We start from the raw sequence: 16972 nt of genomic DNA on the forward strand, positions 1-16972 counted from the left end.
CCTCCCAATTTGGTGTCATCTGCCTTCTAACCCTTCATCTAAGTCATTAATAAAGATGTTGAACAGGACCGGGCCCAGGACGGAACCCTGCGGCACTCCGCTCGTCACTTCTTTCCAGGATGAAGAGGAAGCATTGGTGAGCACCCTCTGGGTTCGTCCATTTAACCAATTAGAGATCCACCTCACCGTAGTTTTGCCTAGCCCACATTGGACTAGTTTCCTTGCCAGAAGGTCATGGGGGACCTTGTCGAAGGCCTTACTGAAATCCAGGTACGCCACATCCATGGCATTTCCCACATCTACCCAGCTTGTAACTCTATCGAAGAAAGAGATCAGATTAGTCTGGCATGATGATGATGAAGAAGAAGAAGAAGAAGAAGAAGAAGAAGAAGAAGAAGAATTGAGACTGTTATGAGATTGTGTAATGTTTTGGAGGGTATATAACAATGGGTAACAAGATGTGGGGAGAATTTGTGGTTTGAGGAGGGGGGAGGGAGAAGGAGGAGAGGGTTAATAGATGAAATCACAGGGGTTAAAAATTATTTCTATGAATGCAAATGGTTTGAACAACTGTATTAAGAGGAAAAGGGTTTTTCACTTCATACATAAAAATAAGGTGGACATAACTTGCATCCAAGAATCCCATTTTGTATCAAAAGATAAACACTTACTAGTCCAAGATAAATTGGGACAGTTATTTACGGCGTGCAATGTAAATAACTTGGGTATTGTTCTATATAAATAAGAATCTAAACCCAGAGAAAATATACGAGGATGAAGAAGGTAGAATATTAATGGTCAAAGTGAAGCTGCAACACAAATATATTCTTTTAGTAGGGATCTATGCACCCAACACAAATCAAAAAATATTTTATAAAAAGTTATCGAATATCTTAGCAGAAGTAGGGGAGAAAGAAATGTTATGGCTAGGTGACTTTAATGGAGTAATCAACCCAAAGATAGATAGGAATTTTAAAAGAAAAAAAGACTCTAAGGAAGGGAGACTCCCGGGCACCCTACTCGCAGATTTAAAACACTGGGATTTATACGACCTATGGAGGAATCAGACAGAAGGGAATATTCATACTATTCTCATAGACATGGATCATCATCCAGAATAGACTACATTTTCGCTACTAAAGAATTGGTGGTCAAAACTGAGAAGGTGGAATTCCTTCCCAGAGTGTTCGCAGACCATAACCCGATGCTGTTACAATTTAAAGGGGGAGTGTGGGAAAGGAAGCCCTGGAGACTAAACGATTACATACTGAAAGACCAAAAAATTAAGGATAAGATCAGGTTAGGAATACAAAAGTACATCAAAGAGAATAACAAGGGGGACATCGTGGTAAAGACAGTTTGGGATGCAGGAAAAGCGGTGATAAGAGGTCTATTAATTCAACAACATGCTATTTGGTGTAAAAAAAGAAACAATATGCAATTAGAGATGCTTATTAAAATCAGAGAGAAAGAAAAAGAATTAGAGACATCTAAGGGGGGCAAGAAAAAAGCAAAACAAGAGTTAGTCAAAGTTCAACAGCAATATGAATTATTCTTATCAAATGAATTAGAAAAGAAAATTATGTACAATAGGCATAATTTTTTTGAAAATGCAAATAAACCGGGTAGGCTTCTGGCTTGGCAAATGAAAGATCATAGGAAGAGACCATTAATTGCCAAAATAAGGCACAAAGGAGAGACAATTACGAACATAAGAAAAATTCAAAAGTCTTTTGAAGATTATTATAGAAATTTCTACAAAAATAATCCAATAGATATAAAAAAAAATAGACCAATACCTAGCGGACATAAAGGTCACTAAGTTCACAGAAGATATGAAACTAGACCTGGATAGACAAATAACATGGGAAGAATTGAATACGGCCATAGATAAAGCTAAATTAAATAAAGCCCCAGGTCCAGACGGATTCTCCGCTCTGTTCTATAAGGTATATAAAGAAGAATTAGGTCCGTTATTGCTATCTACAATGAATCAAGTACTCCAAAAAGGAGAGATGCCAGGGTCCTGGGAGGAAGCTACAATAGTTCTCTTACCTAAACAGGACAGAGACTTGGAGCAAATAAAGAACTATAGACCAATTTCATTGGTTAATAACGATTATAAATTATTTGCGGAAATCTTAGCAAACAGGTTGAAACAAATTCTAGCTAAAATAATTCATGGGGATCAAGCAGGCTTTCTTCCAGGCAGACATCTAAGTCAAAATGTGAGAACGGTGATAGATATATTAGAGTATGCTGAACAAGACCCAAGCAGAGAGATTGCATTATTATTCTTAGATGCGGAGAAAGCATTTGACAACGTGCAATGGGACTACTTGATTAAAGTACTGGACCATTTTGGAGTGGGTCCGTACTTCAGAAAGGCCATAGGAGCCATTTACTCAAAACAAAGGGCTAAACTAAAAATAAATGACCAAATGTCAAGCTATATAGAAATTCAAAAAGGAACAAGACAAGGCTGTCCCCTATCACCACTATTGTTTATTTGGATATTAGAAATCTTGAACGGAAGAATTAGAGAGGCAAGTGAAACCAAAGGAGTTAAGGTAAAAGGGCATGAATTTAAAGGGAAAGCATATGCAGATGACGTGGTTTGTTTTTTAACGGACCCATTAAGAAGCACGCATACCTTATTGGAGATTATTAATGAATTTAGCACGGCGTCAGGTTTTAAAATTAATAAAGAGAAATCAGTATTTCTAACTAAAAACTTACCTACAAGAAATATTGCTAAATTGGAGAAACTAACTAATTGTAAGGTAGTGCCAAAAGTAAAATATCTTGGAATATGGCTCCCCAACAAAAATAGTAAACTTTACCAAAATAATTACAACAAAATGTGGAAGGAGATCAAAAGAGACCTCGTAAACTGGCAAAGACTTCAACTTACCTGGTTAGGGAGGGTAGCAGTTATAAAAATGATGGTATTATCTAAAATGTTGTTTTTGTTTCAGAACTTACCGATTATCAAGGGAGTAAAGGTTTTCAAAAAATGGGATTTGGTCAATTTCATTTGGAAAGGCAAAAAAGCCAGAATTGCTTATAGGAACCTTATTGATGGGAAAGACAGAGGGGGCTTGGCTCTGCCAGACCTCAGATACTATTATGAAGTAGCCAACTTTAGTTGGCTAAAAGATTGTATCAGACTGGAAAATAAGGAACTGCTTAACTTAGAAGGACATAATCTAAGATATGGATGGCATGCCTATCTATGGGATGAAAAGGACAGGGTGAATAAAGAATTCAATAGACATATAATAAGAGCCAGCCTTTTGGCAACGTGGAAAAGGTACAAGAAGGGGATAGAGCCCAAAATCCCCTTATGGCTGCGTCCACTGGAAGCTGTGCAGTGACCGGCCACACATTCTGAATTTAGAACTTATGAAGAATATTTAGTTAAAGAGAAAGGGCAATGGACACTTAAAGGTAGAGAAGAATTGGGGATAAAAGATTGGTTTTGCTTCTTTCAATTGCATGATAGATTTAGGAAGGACGTAAAGGTAGGAAATGCCTCTAAAAAGTCAGAGCTAGAACTCTATAAATTTATCTTAGATTACAATTTAATAGATAACCAGATAAAACCTGTTATGATTATGTGGTCCAAAGATTTAGGCAGAAATATTGATTTGGAAGAATGGGAACATTTGTGGAAAAAGGGGTTTAAATTTTCAGTGGCCAGTTCAATTAGAGAAAATATGTTTAAAATGTTTTATAGAACCTACATAACTCCAGAATTATTGGCTAAAATAGAGAAAACAGGACAAGGAACTTGCTGGAGATGTAAGAAGGTGAAGGGTTCATTTTTCCATGTATGGTGGATGTGTAATATAGTTAAAGAATTTTGGGAAAAAGTGGTGAAGGAAACAAACAATATGATTAACAAAAAAGTTAAGAAACCCGGAAATGTGCCTTTTAGGATTATTTAGAACATGTATCAGTGCAGGAGATGAAGAAATTTGTCAATATTGCTTTGTTGCGGCAAGACTAATAATAGCCAAAACTTGCAAAGGGGAAAAAGAGTTATCTCTTAATGATTGGAGAGATAAGTTAGCAGACTATATCCAAATGGCCAAGCTGACAAATAGCAACAGAGGAGGAGATAATGAAGAATTTGCAAATAAATGGAGGCTGGCACTTGAGTATTTGGAAAAGAAGACAAAGGTAAACTTGAAGATTGCCATAAAGGGGATTCAGTGAAAGAAGATATTTGGGTAGTTGTTGTTTTGGAATGCGATCCTGTTTTGAGGGGTGTTGGAGGTCAGGGGGTGGGGGAGGGAGGGTTAGGTAATGTTAAGGTATAAATAATTGTACAACCAAATCTGATTGTACATATGTTTAATGAGCGCTGAATGTTGACTCTTTTGTTTTTTTTTGCATATGTTTTCTTTGTTTACTTTTGTTCCTTTTGTTTGTTTTGTTTTCTGCATACACTATAAAACAATAAAAATTATTTAAAAAGGAAAAAAAAGAAACTACTTTGAGGTAACAGAAATGCAAAATAGAGGGGGTTTTTTCAGAGGAGCAAGACCCCTTGGTCCAATGTGCCCGCAGTAAGTGGTTGAAACTACTTTGAGGTAACAAAAAAGCAAAATATAGGGGTTTTTTTTCAAAACAGCAAGACCCCCTTGGGCCAATGACCCCGCAGTAAGTGGTTGAAACTACTTTGAGGTAACAGAAAAGCAAAATAGGGGTTTTTTTTCAGAGGAGCAAGACCCCTTGGGCCAATGTGCCCGCAGTAAGTGGTTGAAACTAGGCCTGGGTAACAACGCAAAAATTTGTTTCTAAAATCGATTTGTAATTGGGGGGTTTTTTTGTTTCGATATTTAAAATAATTACAAAATTTTCCCCTAAAAAAAGTTTGGTATTTACGAAATTTCGTAAATATTTACAAAACATTTTGTAAAGATGGCGCCCTTTTTTTCAATATTTTTTCAATATTTTTTTAATTTAATTATTAATTTAGTAGAATAGGGAGGAGAAATTAAAATTATTATTAAGGAGGGAAGGCAGGCACTCACTCTGGCGGGCTCTCTCGCTCGCCGCTCACTCGCCGCTTGCTCGCCCCTCTCGCTCACCACTCGCTCGCCCCTCTATGCTTAGAAGAGACGGAAAGCGTCCCAAATCCTCCTCCAGCCCCCTCTCCACCTCCCCTGACTTGGGACTGAATGGCCTCTGATCCCAGGACAAACTCCCTTCCAAGGAAAAGTAAAAGCTCACCCTCAGTCCATCCATCCAGCGTGCTTTTCTCCCACTCTTCCCCGGCTTGGAAGAGGGGGAGGAAAGAAGTCATTCAAACACCCCTGCCTGCCGTAGGTATGTGCTTTAAAGCTCTTTCTGTGTATTGGGGGGGGGGGAGGAGATGAGAGATGAACAACACCAAAAGGACTCCTTCTCTACCACCAAAGATAGACTAATGCAATGAAAATGTCTCTGGTTAATCGCCCCTCTCGCTCGCCGCTCGCTCGCCCCTCTATGCTTAGGAGAGACAGAAAGCGTCCCAAATCCTCCTCCAGCCCCCTCTCCACCTCCCCTGACTTGGGACTCAACAGCTTCTGATCCCAGGACAAACTCCCTTCCAAGGAAAAGTAAAAGCTCACCCTCAGTCCATCCATCCAGCGTGCTTGCTGCTCGCTCGCCCCTCTCGCTCGCCGCTCGCTCTCCCCTCTCGCTCGCCCTCTCGCTTGCTTGCTCAGCCGGCGCCGAGAGAGGAGAGCTCCCAGCAAGCATCGGCAGGCGGCCATCTTACGTATTTCTGAAATGGACGGAAATACAAAATTTTTTGGCGCCTGCCGTTTCGATATTTAAAAACACTTCCGGGTTTAAAAAAAAGTTTTGTAATTGTTTTGTAATTGCTAAAATTAACGAATATTTAACGAATTACAAAATTAACGAACGAAACCGCCCAGGCCTAGTTGAAACTACTTTGAGGTAACAGAAAAGCAAAATAGAGGGGTTTTTTTCTAAACAGCAAGACCCCCTTGGGCCAATGACCCCGCAGTAAGTAGTTGAAACTACTTTGAGGTAACAGAAAAGCAAAATGGAGGGGTTTTTTTCAGAGGAGCAAGACCCCTTGGTCCAATGACCCCGCAGTAAGTGGTTGAAACTAGTTTGAGTTAACAGAAAAGCAAAATAGAGGGGGTTTCTTCAAAAGAGCTTGATCCCCTTGGGCCAATGACCCCACAGTCAGTGGTTGAAACTACTTTGAGGTAACAGAAAAGCAAAATGGGGGGGGGGTTTCAAAAGAGTTTGACCCCCTTGGGCCAATGACCCCGCAGTAAGTGGTTGGAACTACTTTGAGGTAACAGAAAAGCAAAATGGAGGGTTTTTTTTCCAGAGGAGCAAGTCCCCTTGGGCCAATGACCCCGCAGTAACTGGTTGAAACTACTTTGAGGTAACAGAAAAGCAAAATAGAGGGGGGTTTTTCCAAACAGCAAGACCCCCTTGGGCCAATGACCCTGCAGTAAGTAGTTGAAACTACTTTGAGGTAACAGAAAAGCAAAATGGAGGGGTTTTTTTTTCAGAGGAGCAAGACCCCTTGGTCCAATGACCCTGCAGTAAGTGGTTGAAACTACTTTGAGTTAACAGAAAAGCAAAATAGAGGGGGTTTCTTCAAAAGAGCTTGACCCCCTTGGGCCAATGACCCTGCAGTAAGTGGTTGAAACTACTTTGAGGTAACAGAAAAGCAAAATAGAGGGGTTTTTTTCAAAAGAGTTTGACCCCCTTGGGCCAATGACCCCGCAGTAAGTGGTTAGAACTACTTTGAGGTAACAGAAAAGCAAAATGGAGGGGTTTTTTTTCAGAGGAGCAAGTCCCCTTGGGCCAATGACCCCGCAGTAACTGGTTGAAACTACTTTGACGTAACAGAAAAGAAAAATAGAGGGTTTTTTTTCAAAACAGCAAGACCCCCTTGGGCCAATGACCCCGCAGTAACTGGTTGAAACTACTTTGAGGTAACAGAAAAGCAAAGTGCACTGAATAATAATAACAATAATAATAAAACTATGTATTAATAATAACAGAAAAATAATTCTTTATAAATAATAAAATTAATAATATAATAAAATATTGCTAATTAAATAAAATTAAAGAAAAATAAATTAAATTAAAATTTCTTCCCCTCCCCACCCCACACACAGGCAGGCCTGGCGCAAGCCACAGCCTCAGCTAAAACAAGGGACTGGGAGACAGTCTACAAGCTCTCTGTCCCCAACCCCCAGCACTCCAAAGCCAGAGCAAAACTCCCGGTCCCAAGAAAGGCACTCCAAAGCCAGAGCAAGAAGCACACAGGCAGGCCTGGCACAAGCCACTGCCAGCCAGCCACAGCAAGGGACTGGGACGGGAGGCAGTCTACAAGCTCTCTGCCCCCAACCCCAAGTACTCCAAAGCCAGAGCAAATACTCCAAAGCCAGAGCAAAACTCCCAGTCACTGAAGAAAGCCCTCCCACCCTCGCTTCCCCGGCTGCAATGCGGCCACGAGGAGCGCACAGCCGCTTTTAAAGGGCAATGGCCGCCCTGACTGACCCGTGGCTACTCCTGATTGGCTCGCTGCGCTCCCAGGATCCTTCCATCTTTTTTTTTTAAATATAATCTTTATTAAAGTTTTCAGTACAAACATCAGAAATATTTAGTGCATAAGAAAGCGGGTTAGACAGTGTGGGACGGAGAGGTCGGGGGAGGGATGGACTGGGTGACGGGTAGGGAGAAGAGATTAAGATGGGTAGGAGAGTTGGGTAGGGTAGGGAGGGGGAAAGAGCAGAGTTTTAAAGATAAAAAAGCTTGACTTCCGAATAGTCTGTCGGGGTTATTCCAAAACTTTGATGTACTTTGTCCTTCTTTCTCTTAGTCACTTCCTCTACCTTCTGTCCCAACAATCTGGGGCAATGTTTCTCTTTTCCTTCAGAAATGATTTCATTAATTCCCAATCTGTCCCTTTTTTTTTGCTTTTGTCATACATTAAGTTGGTTAGCGTGTCCATGTCCATTAGGTCTCTTATCTTTAATAGCCAGTCTTCAGTAGTTGGTAGCTCCTTTTTTTTTTCCACATACTCGCCAGGACAGTCCTCGCTGCGGCTGTTAGGTGGTACAGTAGCCTCTCTTTGCTATTTTCTAGCTCGAAATCTATTAGATGGAGTAAGTAATACTCTGGTCTTAACTCAAATTTGGTCTGTATGATATGCTGGGTCTGCTTGTGGATCTCCGCCCAGAAGCTCTTCACTCTCTTGCACTGCCACCATAAGTGGAAGTATGTCCCCAGGTGGGAACCACACTTCCAACAGCTGCTGTTCGTCCCTTTATAGAATTTCGCTATTTTCTGCGGGGTGAGATGCCAACGGTACGCCATCTTATACCAGTTTTCTGTTATCGATGTCGCCTTTGCAAACCTAATTTTCTTTTTCCAGACCTTTTCCCACTCCTGAAGCAGTATAGTATGTCCAAAGTCAGAGGCCCATGCGATCATACTTTCTTTGATTAATTCAGTTTCTGTATCCCATGCAAGGAGTTTCTGGTAGAGCACTCTTATCAGTTTTTTTTCCTTCTTCATTATTGAGTCCCAAAAGTTGTCTTGTGACGCAAAGCCATTTTTTTAATCCTCCCTGAAGGCATTTGCTACTTGATAGTAGTGGAACCAAGACATATTTTTGTCCATCCTCCTGATTGCGTCTATTGACTTCAGTTTCAATTGATTGTCTTTGTTTTCTAGTAGTGTTTTGTAGGTGTGCCAGTTGTTGCTTGGGAATTCTCTCTTGTGGTAGGCTTCAATGGGTGATAGCCAGAGGGGAGTTTTGCTGTAAAAGTTTCTTTTGTATTTTACCCAAACTTTGAGGAGGGCTGCTCTGACAAAGTGGTTGGTAAAGTTTTTCTCGATTTTTGCTTTGTCATGCCAGAGATAGGAATGCCAACCTCTTCGGATATCAAATCCTTCTAGATTTAGCAGTCTTTTCTTTGCGAGTGTGGACCATTCCTTTACCCAAGTTAAAACACAGGCCTGGTAGTAGAGTTGAAGGTTTGGTAGACTCAGGCCTCCTCTTTCCTTTGAGTCTGTCAAGGCTTTGAAGTTGATCCTGGCTTTTTTTCCGCTCCACACAAATTTCAGAATGTCTCTCTTCCATTGTGTGAAGCAATAGTTGGTTCTTAGTATCGGGATCATTTTAAATAAAAAAATCATTTTGGGGAGTACGTTCATCTTCACGATGGCTATCCTGCCGAGAAGGCTTAAGTTTAAAAATTTCCAGCTGTCCAACTTCTTAGTAATGTCTTTCCAAGTTGTTTCGTAGTTGTTTTTTATCAGCTGGGCATTGTTTGCTGTAAGATGAATCCCTAAATATTTTATCTTGTTTGTGATCCCGAACTGTGTTATTTCCTGTAGTTTGTCTTTTTTAGTTGTGTCCATATTTTTTGTCAATATTTTGGTCTTGGTTTTGTTAATTCTTAGACCTGAGATTTTCCCGTAGGTGTTTATTTTGTCCGTCCACTCTTGAATCGTCTCTATCAGGTCCTCAATTATACAGACGATATCGTCGGCGTAGGCCTTCACCTTGAATTCGTCCTTCCGCACTTTGGTTCCTTTCAAGTTTGCGTCACTTTGACGTCACTTCCGAAACTGGCGGAAGTTGTTTCAAAGCTGGCGGATGCCGCTTCAATATAGAAAAAACACTTCCGGGTTCTAGAAATAGCTCAAAATCGCTTCTAAATAAAAAAAATAATGAAAAAATAATGAAATGCAAAATTAACAAACGAAACCGCCCAAGTCTACTTCCCAGTTCTCAGTGTCTATGCTAGAGTTCTTAAGGTTGTCTTTGAGCCCATCTTTAAATCTCTTTTCCTGTCCACCAACATTCCGTTTTCCATTCTTGAGTTCGGAGTAGAGCAACTGCTTTGTGAGATGGTGGTCGGGCATCCGGACACTCTCTTTCCAAAGCAAGGAGGCAAGTTCTGGGAAACACTCAGTTGCAGGTGAAAGCAGGCTTGGAGCTGGAATCAGCTCCAGCTTGCTTTCAGGTCAAGCTGATTTTCACGTGAGGAGGTGGCTTACCGTTTCAGGCTCCTGATGAAATGAAAGACATGGGAGAAATGAATTCACCACACAACTCTATTACAGAGTAAATACTGTTTGACACCGCTTTCACTGCCAAGACTCAGTACTTTGCAGTCACAGAAGTTGCAGTTTTACAAGGTTTTTAGCTTTCTCTGCCAAAGGGTTCTGGTGTCTATATAAATACAACTTTTGTGATTCCATGCTGCAGGCAGACCATAGAGAACCTAGAGATTCCTAGCAAGGTTTTCTCTCGGGTGCGGGAAGTTTTGATGAAAAGCAAGCCCATCCCTAATTAAAATTTTAATAAATAACAAGAACGTTCATTTGCAAGGCTTGTTAAACAGGCTGTTTTTCCTTTTTGAGTAACACAGCTGGAGCATTTTCTGCAGAGTCCACTATAAACTCAGCACAGTGTTGTAAACAGATTTGTGTAAATAGGTGGCATTCGGAAATCTTTTCCTGTTGCTAAATTGAGGTAAGGGGATCTTATTTGGCTTAGGGTCCACAGTTTAAGAAGCAGTCATTTAGAAAGGTTGGAGGTTGCCTATCTTCTACTTGGCCCATAGGACCACTCTGGCTTTCTATTTCCCAGTGAACCCATGGAATGATCCTCAAGTGGATTTCTTGTGAAATCCACCAGTCTATTAGAAGTCATGAGAGTGGGAAAAATAGTGATAAGAAAATTCTAGAATGTCCAAATAAGATCCTTCTCTCTCTTGCCAATGTCTCCTTCTGATTCCTTTCTTTGCAGAGGCAATGCTGCAGAAGCACATAGAGACCCTTCCAGCCTAGTGTGGCCTGAGCACCCAGTTTGTCCCTTTGGGAGGACTGACTGACCTCCTGCTGGTGGAAGGACTGACCGACCTCCAGCAGAAGCAGCATGACTTTGTCCAGATCAAAACCACGAAAGGCACGAGGAATCCCTCCAAACAGATCTCCTTGGAGAAGCTCTTCTTGCCCCTCTCCAAGCTCAGCATCCCTCTGCAGGTTTCGGTGACCATTGTGGTCAGTGGCATTGGCAAGAGCACATTGGTCAAGCTCTTTGTCCACACTTGGAGGAAAGGCGAGCTGGGCAAGGACTTTGAGTTTGTGTTGTCCCTCACCTTCCAGGAACTGAAAGGTGAGGGACAACAGGCTCTCTGCCGAGCGGCTGATCCACTTGGCATCTCCCCACTTAGTGGACCTGAGCCTTTTCTCTTCTGTGGACGCATCCCAGACTCTTCTAATTCTGGATGGCTTGGATGAATTTAAAACACTCTTAGATTTTTCCAACGCCGCTGTTTGCACAGACCTTTGCAAGGAGGTTCAGGTAGAAAACCTAATCACCAACATCATCCGAGGAAACCTATTGTGTGAAGTTTCAGTTTGGGTCACCTCCTGGCCTACAGCAGCTAGTCAGATCCCAGGTGGCCTGGTGGACAGGATGACTGAAATCCAAGGTTTTCAAGAGGCAGAAATCAAGGACTATTTAGACCACATGTTCATCGAGGACCTAAACTTATCAGATGATGTGATGCATCATCTCAAGGAGAACAGGCCTTTATATATCATGTGCACAATGCCAGCGTTTTGCAGGATCTGTGGATCCTCCATCGGATACTTCCTAAAGAGTGCCAAGGGCTCTCCTGAAATGTTAGCTGTTCTGAAGACTTTGTCAGAAATCTATTCACACTTCTTTAAAATGGCACTGTGTAGTGAAGGAACAGGGAAGCAAAACGAAGTTCTCAGGATAGAGCAGGTGGAGCAAAATTGCAAAAAACAATGAGTTGTTTGGGCCGATTGGCCTTCTATAGCCTGATCAAGAAGAAATATATCTTTCATGAGCAGGACATGAAGGCCTACGGCGTGGACTTCTGGTCTCTTCACATCAGCTTGAGCAACAGGCTCTTGATGTAGGAAGAGATTCCGTTTTCCACGCTTTACTATTTCCCCCATTTAACGTTTCAGGAATTCCTGGCAGCTGCTTATTATTATATGGCTTCCAAACGGGCCCTTTTTGACCTCTTTGTTGAGAGCGGGATGTCTTGGCCCAAGTTGGGCTTCTTCAACCACTTCAAAAATGCCATGCAGAAGTCCCTGCAGTCTGAGGATGGACACCTGGATGTCTTTGTGCGCTTCCTTGCTGGCTTCCTCTCTCCACAGGTGAACAAAGTCCTGTCTGATTGGTTCTTGGTGAGGGAGGAACACCACAGTTACCGGAGCCACGCCATCAGCCTGCTCAAGAACATCCTGGGTTTGGACCAAGTGGTTTCCTGCCAGACAGTGAACCTCATGAGATGCTTCCATGAGATCCAGCACACAGAGGTCACTGGCATCATTGAGGATGCTATTAATAATGAGAACCTGACTGGGACAGTTAATTGCTCTGCCTTGGCTTATGTTCTGCAGACCTCAGAGGTGTGTGCGGAGGAGGCAAACCTCTCCAGCTGCCTCACTTACCATGCCTTCCAAAACCTTCTCTCCCAGCTGCTCTATTACAACAAGCTCAGGTAAGTGACACCACAGATGAGGACATGGGCCAAGATTCACCATGTTGTGGTCCCCAAGTGTGTTCTCAGCAGTAGGACTTCATTCTGAGTGAGTATGAACCAGGAACAAAGTTGAGTGTTGGGGTGTTGTGTGGTTTCCAGGCAGTATGGCCAGTGTGTTCTAGTAGAATTTCTCTGAATGTTTCTCCTGCATTTGCCACGAAATTAACTGCAGAGACTGGTTTGATGGCAGCTGAGTCAGGATTGGGCACTCAGGGCAGAATCCTATTGCTGACATCAGGCCCGTAGCCAGGATTTCGTTTCGGGGGAGGCTAAAAAATTTTCAGGGGGGGTTTCGGGGGGGGCTGAGTTTCGGGGGGGGGGCTGAGTGAGTGAAAGAGGGTCTAGCCTAGCAAACCTTTTGTATCATTACCCCAATACCCCCATACATATGGGATATATTGAGAATGGTGATCAAATCATGATATTAATAAACATAACAGTTTAAATAATGCACCAGTAAGGCCTTTTCGCGAACCACCATGAGAATTTCGGGGGGGGGGGGGGCTGAAGCCCCCCGAGCCCCCCCCCCCCCCCCGGCTACATGCCTGGCTGACATATTACTATATACCTGGTTCAGTTTCTCTAGACCAGGGGTTCTTAAACTTTTTCAGCCATGGAGCCCTTTTTGAAGCAAAAGTTTCTCATAGAACACCAAGAAATGTGTATATATTATATTTAGTGTGTGTGTGTGTGTGTGTGTGTGTGTGTGTATATATATATATATATATATATATATCAGCCCTTGGTGGTGCAGTGGGTTAAACCGCTTAGCTGCTAAACTTGTTGACTGAAAGGTCGCAGATTCGAATTCAGGGAGCAGCATGAGTTCCTGCTGTTAGCCCCAGCTTCTGCCAACCTAGCAATTCAAAAACATGCAAATGTGAGTAAATCAAGAGGTATCACTCCAGCGGGAAGGTAACAGCACTCTATGCAGTCATGCTAGCCACATGACCTTGGAGGTGTCTATGGATAATGCCAGCTCTTTGGCTTAGAAATGGAGATGAGCATCAACCCCCAAACCTTTACCTATATATATATATATATATATATATATATATATATATATATATATTAGGCCTGGGCGGTTTCGTTCGTTAATTTTGTAATTCGTTAATTATTCGTTATTTTTAATAATTACAAAACGATTACGAAACACATTTTCAAACCTGGAAGGGTTTTAAAATAACGAAGTGGCATCCCCCATTCTTTTAGCGAGCTTCCGCCCGTTTCGGAAATGGGATGGAGGATGCTGGTGCCTGGGAGCCAATCCGGCGCTCCCAAGCACCCAAGCAGTGCACCGTGGCTGTGTCTGATTGGCCAGCAAGGCCTTTAAAAGCGGCTCCGCGTGGCCGCAGAGCTCATTTGTTGCGCGGAGGCGAGGGAGGAGAGAGGTCTGGGAGGGCTGCTTGCTTTGGGTTGGCTTGGTTGGTAGGAAAAAGACTTGCATTGGGTTGGCTTGGTTGGAAAAGCTCTCGATTGCCCTGTCTTTTGGCTGTGTTAGCTCTACATCAGGGCCAGTTTTTGGTTAATTTTCCATTTTTGAATATTTTCTAAAAATACCTGTCTTTTATTCTTAAAAAAAATACAAAAAATATTCTAAAAAAAGAAAAGACTCTTCTGTTGGTGTGTGCTCTTGATTGCCCTGTCTTTTGGCTGTGTTAGCTCTACATCAGGGCCAGTTTTTGGTTAATTTTCCATTTTTGAATATTTTCTAAAAAATACCTGTCTTTTATTCTTAAAAAAATACAAAAAATATTCTAAAAAAAGAAAAGACTCTTCTGTTGGTGTGTGCTCTCGATTGCCCTGTCTCCTGACTGTGTTTGCTCTATTTCAGGGCCAGTTTTTGGTTAATTTTCCATTTCTGAATATTTTCTAAAAATACCTGCCTTTTATTCTTAAAAAACAAAACAAAAAATATTCCAAAAAAGGGAAAGACTCTTCTGTGGCGGTGTGCTTTCGATTGCCCTGTCTCCTGCCTGTGTTAGCTCTACATCAGGGCCAGTTTTTGGTTAATTTTCCATTTCTGAATATTTTCTAAAAATACCTGTCTTTTATTCTTAAAAAAATACAAAAAATATTCTAAAAAGAGAAAAGACTCTTCTGTTGGTGTGTGCTCTCGATTGCCCTGTCTCCTGCCTGTGTTTGCTCTATTTCAGGGCCAGTTTTTGGTTAATTTTCCATTTCTGAATATTTTCTAAAAATACCTGTCTTTTATTCTTAAAAAAAATACAAAAAATATTCCAAAAAAAGAAAAGACTCTTCTGTTGGTGTGTGCTCTTGATTGCCCTGTCTCCTGCCTGTGTTTGCTCTACATCAGGGCCAGTTTTTGGTTAATTTTCCATTTCTGAATATTTTCTAAAAATACCTGTCTTTTATTCTTAAAAAAAATACAAAAAATATTCCAAAAAAAGAAAAGACTCTTCTGTGGCGGTGTGCTTTCGATTGCCCTGTCTCCTGCCTGTGTTAGCTCTACATCATGGCCAGTTTTTGGTTAATTTTCCATTTTTGAATATTTTCTAAAAAATACCTGTCTTTTATTCTTAAAAAAAAACAAAAATATTCCAAAAAAAGAAAAGACTCTTCTCTTTTGAATATAATACAGTGCTCGCTCATTCTTTGTGTAGTTACAGCCATTGTGATGAAACGCTTCCTTCCCGGCTTTTCTAGTCGCAAGGGCCAAGTGCTATTGCGAATACCAAAGAAAGGCAGGGGAATGCAGATGGACACATTGAGAAGAAGGGAACATTCAACCGACGAGATGGTTATTGAAACACCCACAGGTGCTTCAACCAGCTGTGAGATGGCAGGACCTCCTCCTTATTCCTCAGTTCGAAAGACTCTACGTTCAGATCCTGATTTCCTTCCAAGTACCTCTGATCCTACTCGTTATGAAGAGGAGGGCGAGGAGGCGGACGTGTCTGAGGAATGGGAGGAAGAAGACAATATGGAATCTGCTTCCACCACAGGAATTAGTGATCAAGAGGACTGCATGGTGCTGGAGGGCGAGCCACAGAAACAACCAACAATCCCTTCCACAAACACCGACAGTCCAAACACGAGCATGAGTACATCTCAAGTGAGTAATAGGGGTAAGCCGAGATCGCTCCTATGGGATCATTACGACGTCCATAAGGAGGCCACTTTGGCAGTTTGCAGGCATTGCGGTGCGAGCGTCAGCAGAGGAAAAGATATGAGGCATCTTGCCACAACAGGGATAAGGATGCACATAAGGAGACACCACCCAACTGTGAAGTTGGACGCAGTTGAAGTCGCCAGCACATGCAGCAGTACACAGAGCACTCCAAACACACCAACAGGCCCCATGCAGAAAACCATCGATGCTTGGGGCCTGCAAGTTACAAGGGTGAGATCTGGATTTAAGCCGCCATCAGTGAAGGAAATAACACGTCGCCTGGGAGAGATGATGGCTCTGGACCACCAGCCCTTCCGTATGGTGGAACGGGAAGGTTTCCGCCGATTTGTTCACCTCCTGGCACCATGGTACAATATCCCAAGTCGTAGAACTTTCTCTCGAACAGTCATTCCCGCTTTGTTCGAGGGATGCAAGCAACGTCTCAGAACCCTCTTGAACAAATCACAACCCGTCCATGTACATTTCACCTCAGACATCTGGACGAGCACGGGAGGAGGGCATTCCTATTTGTCCCTGACCGCTCACTGGTGGGAGATGGAGGGTTGCCTAGACTCGGGTCATCGTTGGGCACTCCTGTCCCTTGAGGTGATCGATACGGATCACAGGGCCAACACCATTTCTGAGTACTTGCGAGAGATGATGAGAGACTGGATGCGGCATACTCATTCCGGTGGTACTACCTCGGGATTCATGGTCACAGACGCAGGAAGGAACATGATCCGGGCGGTCGAAAGTGCCGGCTTCACAAACGCATATGCCGGCTTCACAAATGCATAACTGCGTAAAAGATGGCTTCAAGGGGCCCGATGAGAACAGCGCCACCGCCGTCTCTCAACTCATTGAGCGTCGCCGCAGAATCGCGGGCTTCTTCCACCGTAGCTCTAAGTCTGCAAAACTGCTGCGTGACAGGCAAATCCTGGAGTGCCTCCCACAACAGTGAAGGGGCAATAAAGATCTCCAGCCTGCTCCCAGGGGCAATAAAGATCTCCAGCCTGCTGTGAAGGGACAATAAAGATCTCCAGCCTGCTCCCAGGACTCCTTGTGAGTAGCCAGCAGCCCAGGCCTCCTCCAGTGGGGTGTGACTCAGCAATCTGCAAGGAGGCCTCTACATCTATAAAGCTGAGTCCACAGGCCTGCCAGGGACTGAGTCTGCTGTGCTTGCTGTGAAGGGGCAATAAAGATCTCCAGCCTGCTCCCAGGACTCCTTGTGAGTAGCCAGCAGCCCAGG

The 16972-nt window shown here is 42.7% G+C and overlaps 1 pseudogene; it reads left to right on the forward strand.

Moving 5' to 3' along the window:
- Positions 1-10815: 10815 nt before the first annotated feature.
- LOC137095140 (NLR family CARD domain-containing protein 3 pseudogene) lies at positions 10816-12571 on the forward strand (annotated as a pseudogene).
- Positions 12572-16972: the final 4401 nt, after the last annotated feature.

This window comes from Anolis sagrei, chromosome Y (assembly GCF_037176765.1).
Source record: "Anolis sagrei isolate rAnoSag1 chromosome Y, rAnoSag1.mat, whole genome shotgun sequence".
Taxonomy (NCBI): Eukaryota; Metazoa; Chordata; class Lepidosauria; order Squamata; family Dactyloidae; genus Anolis; species Anolis sagrei.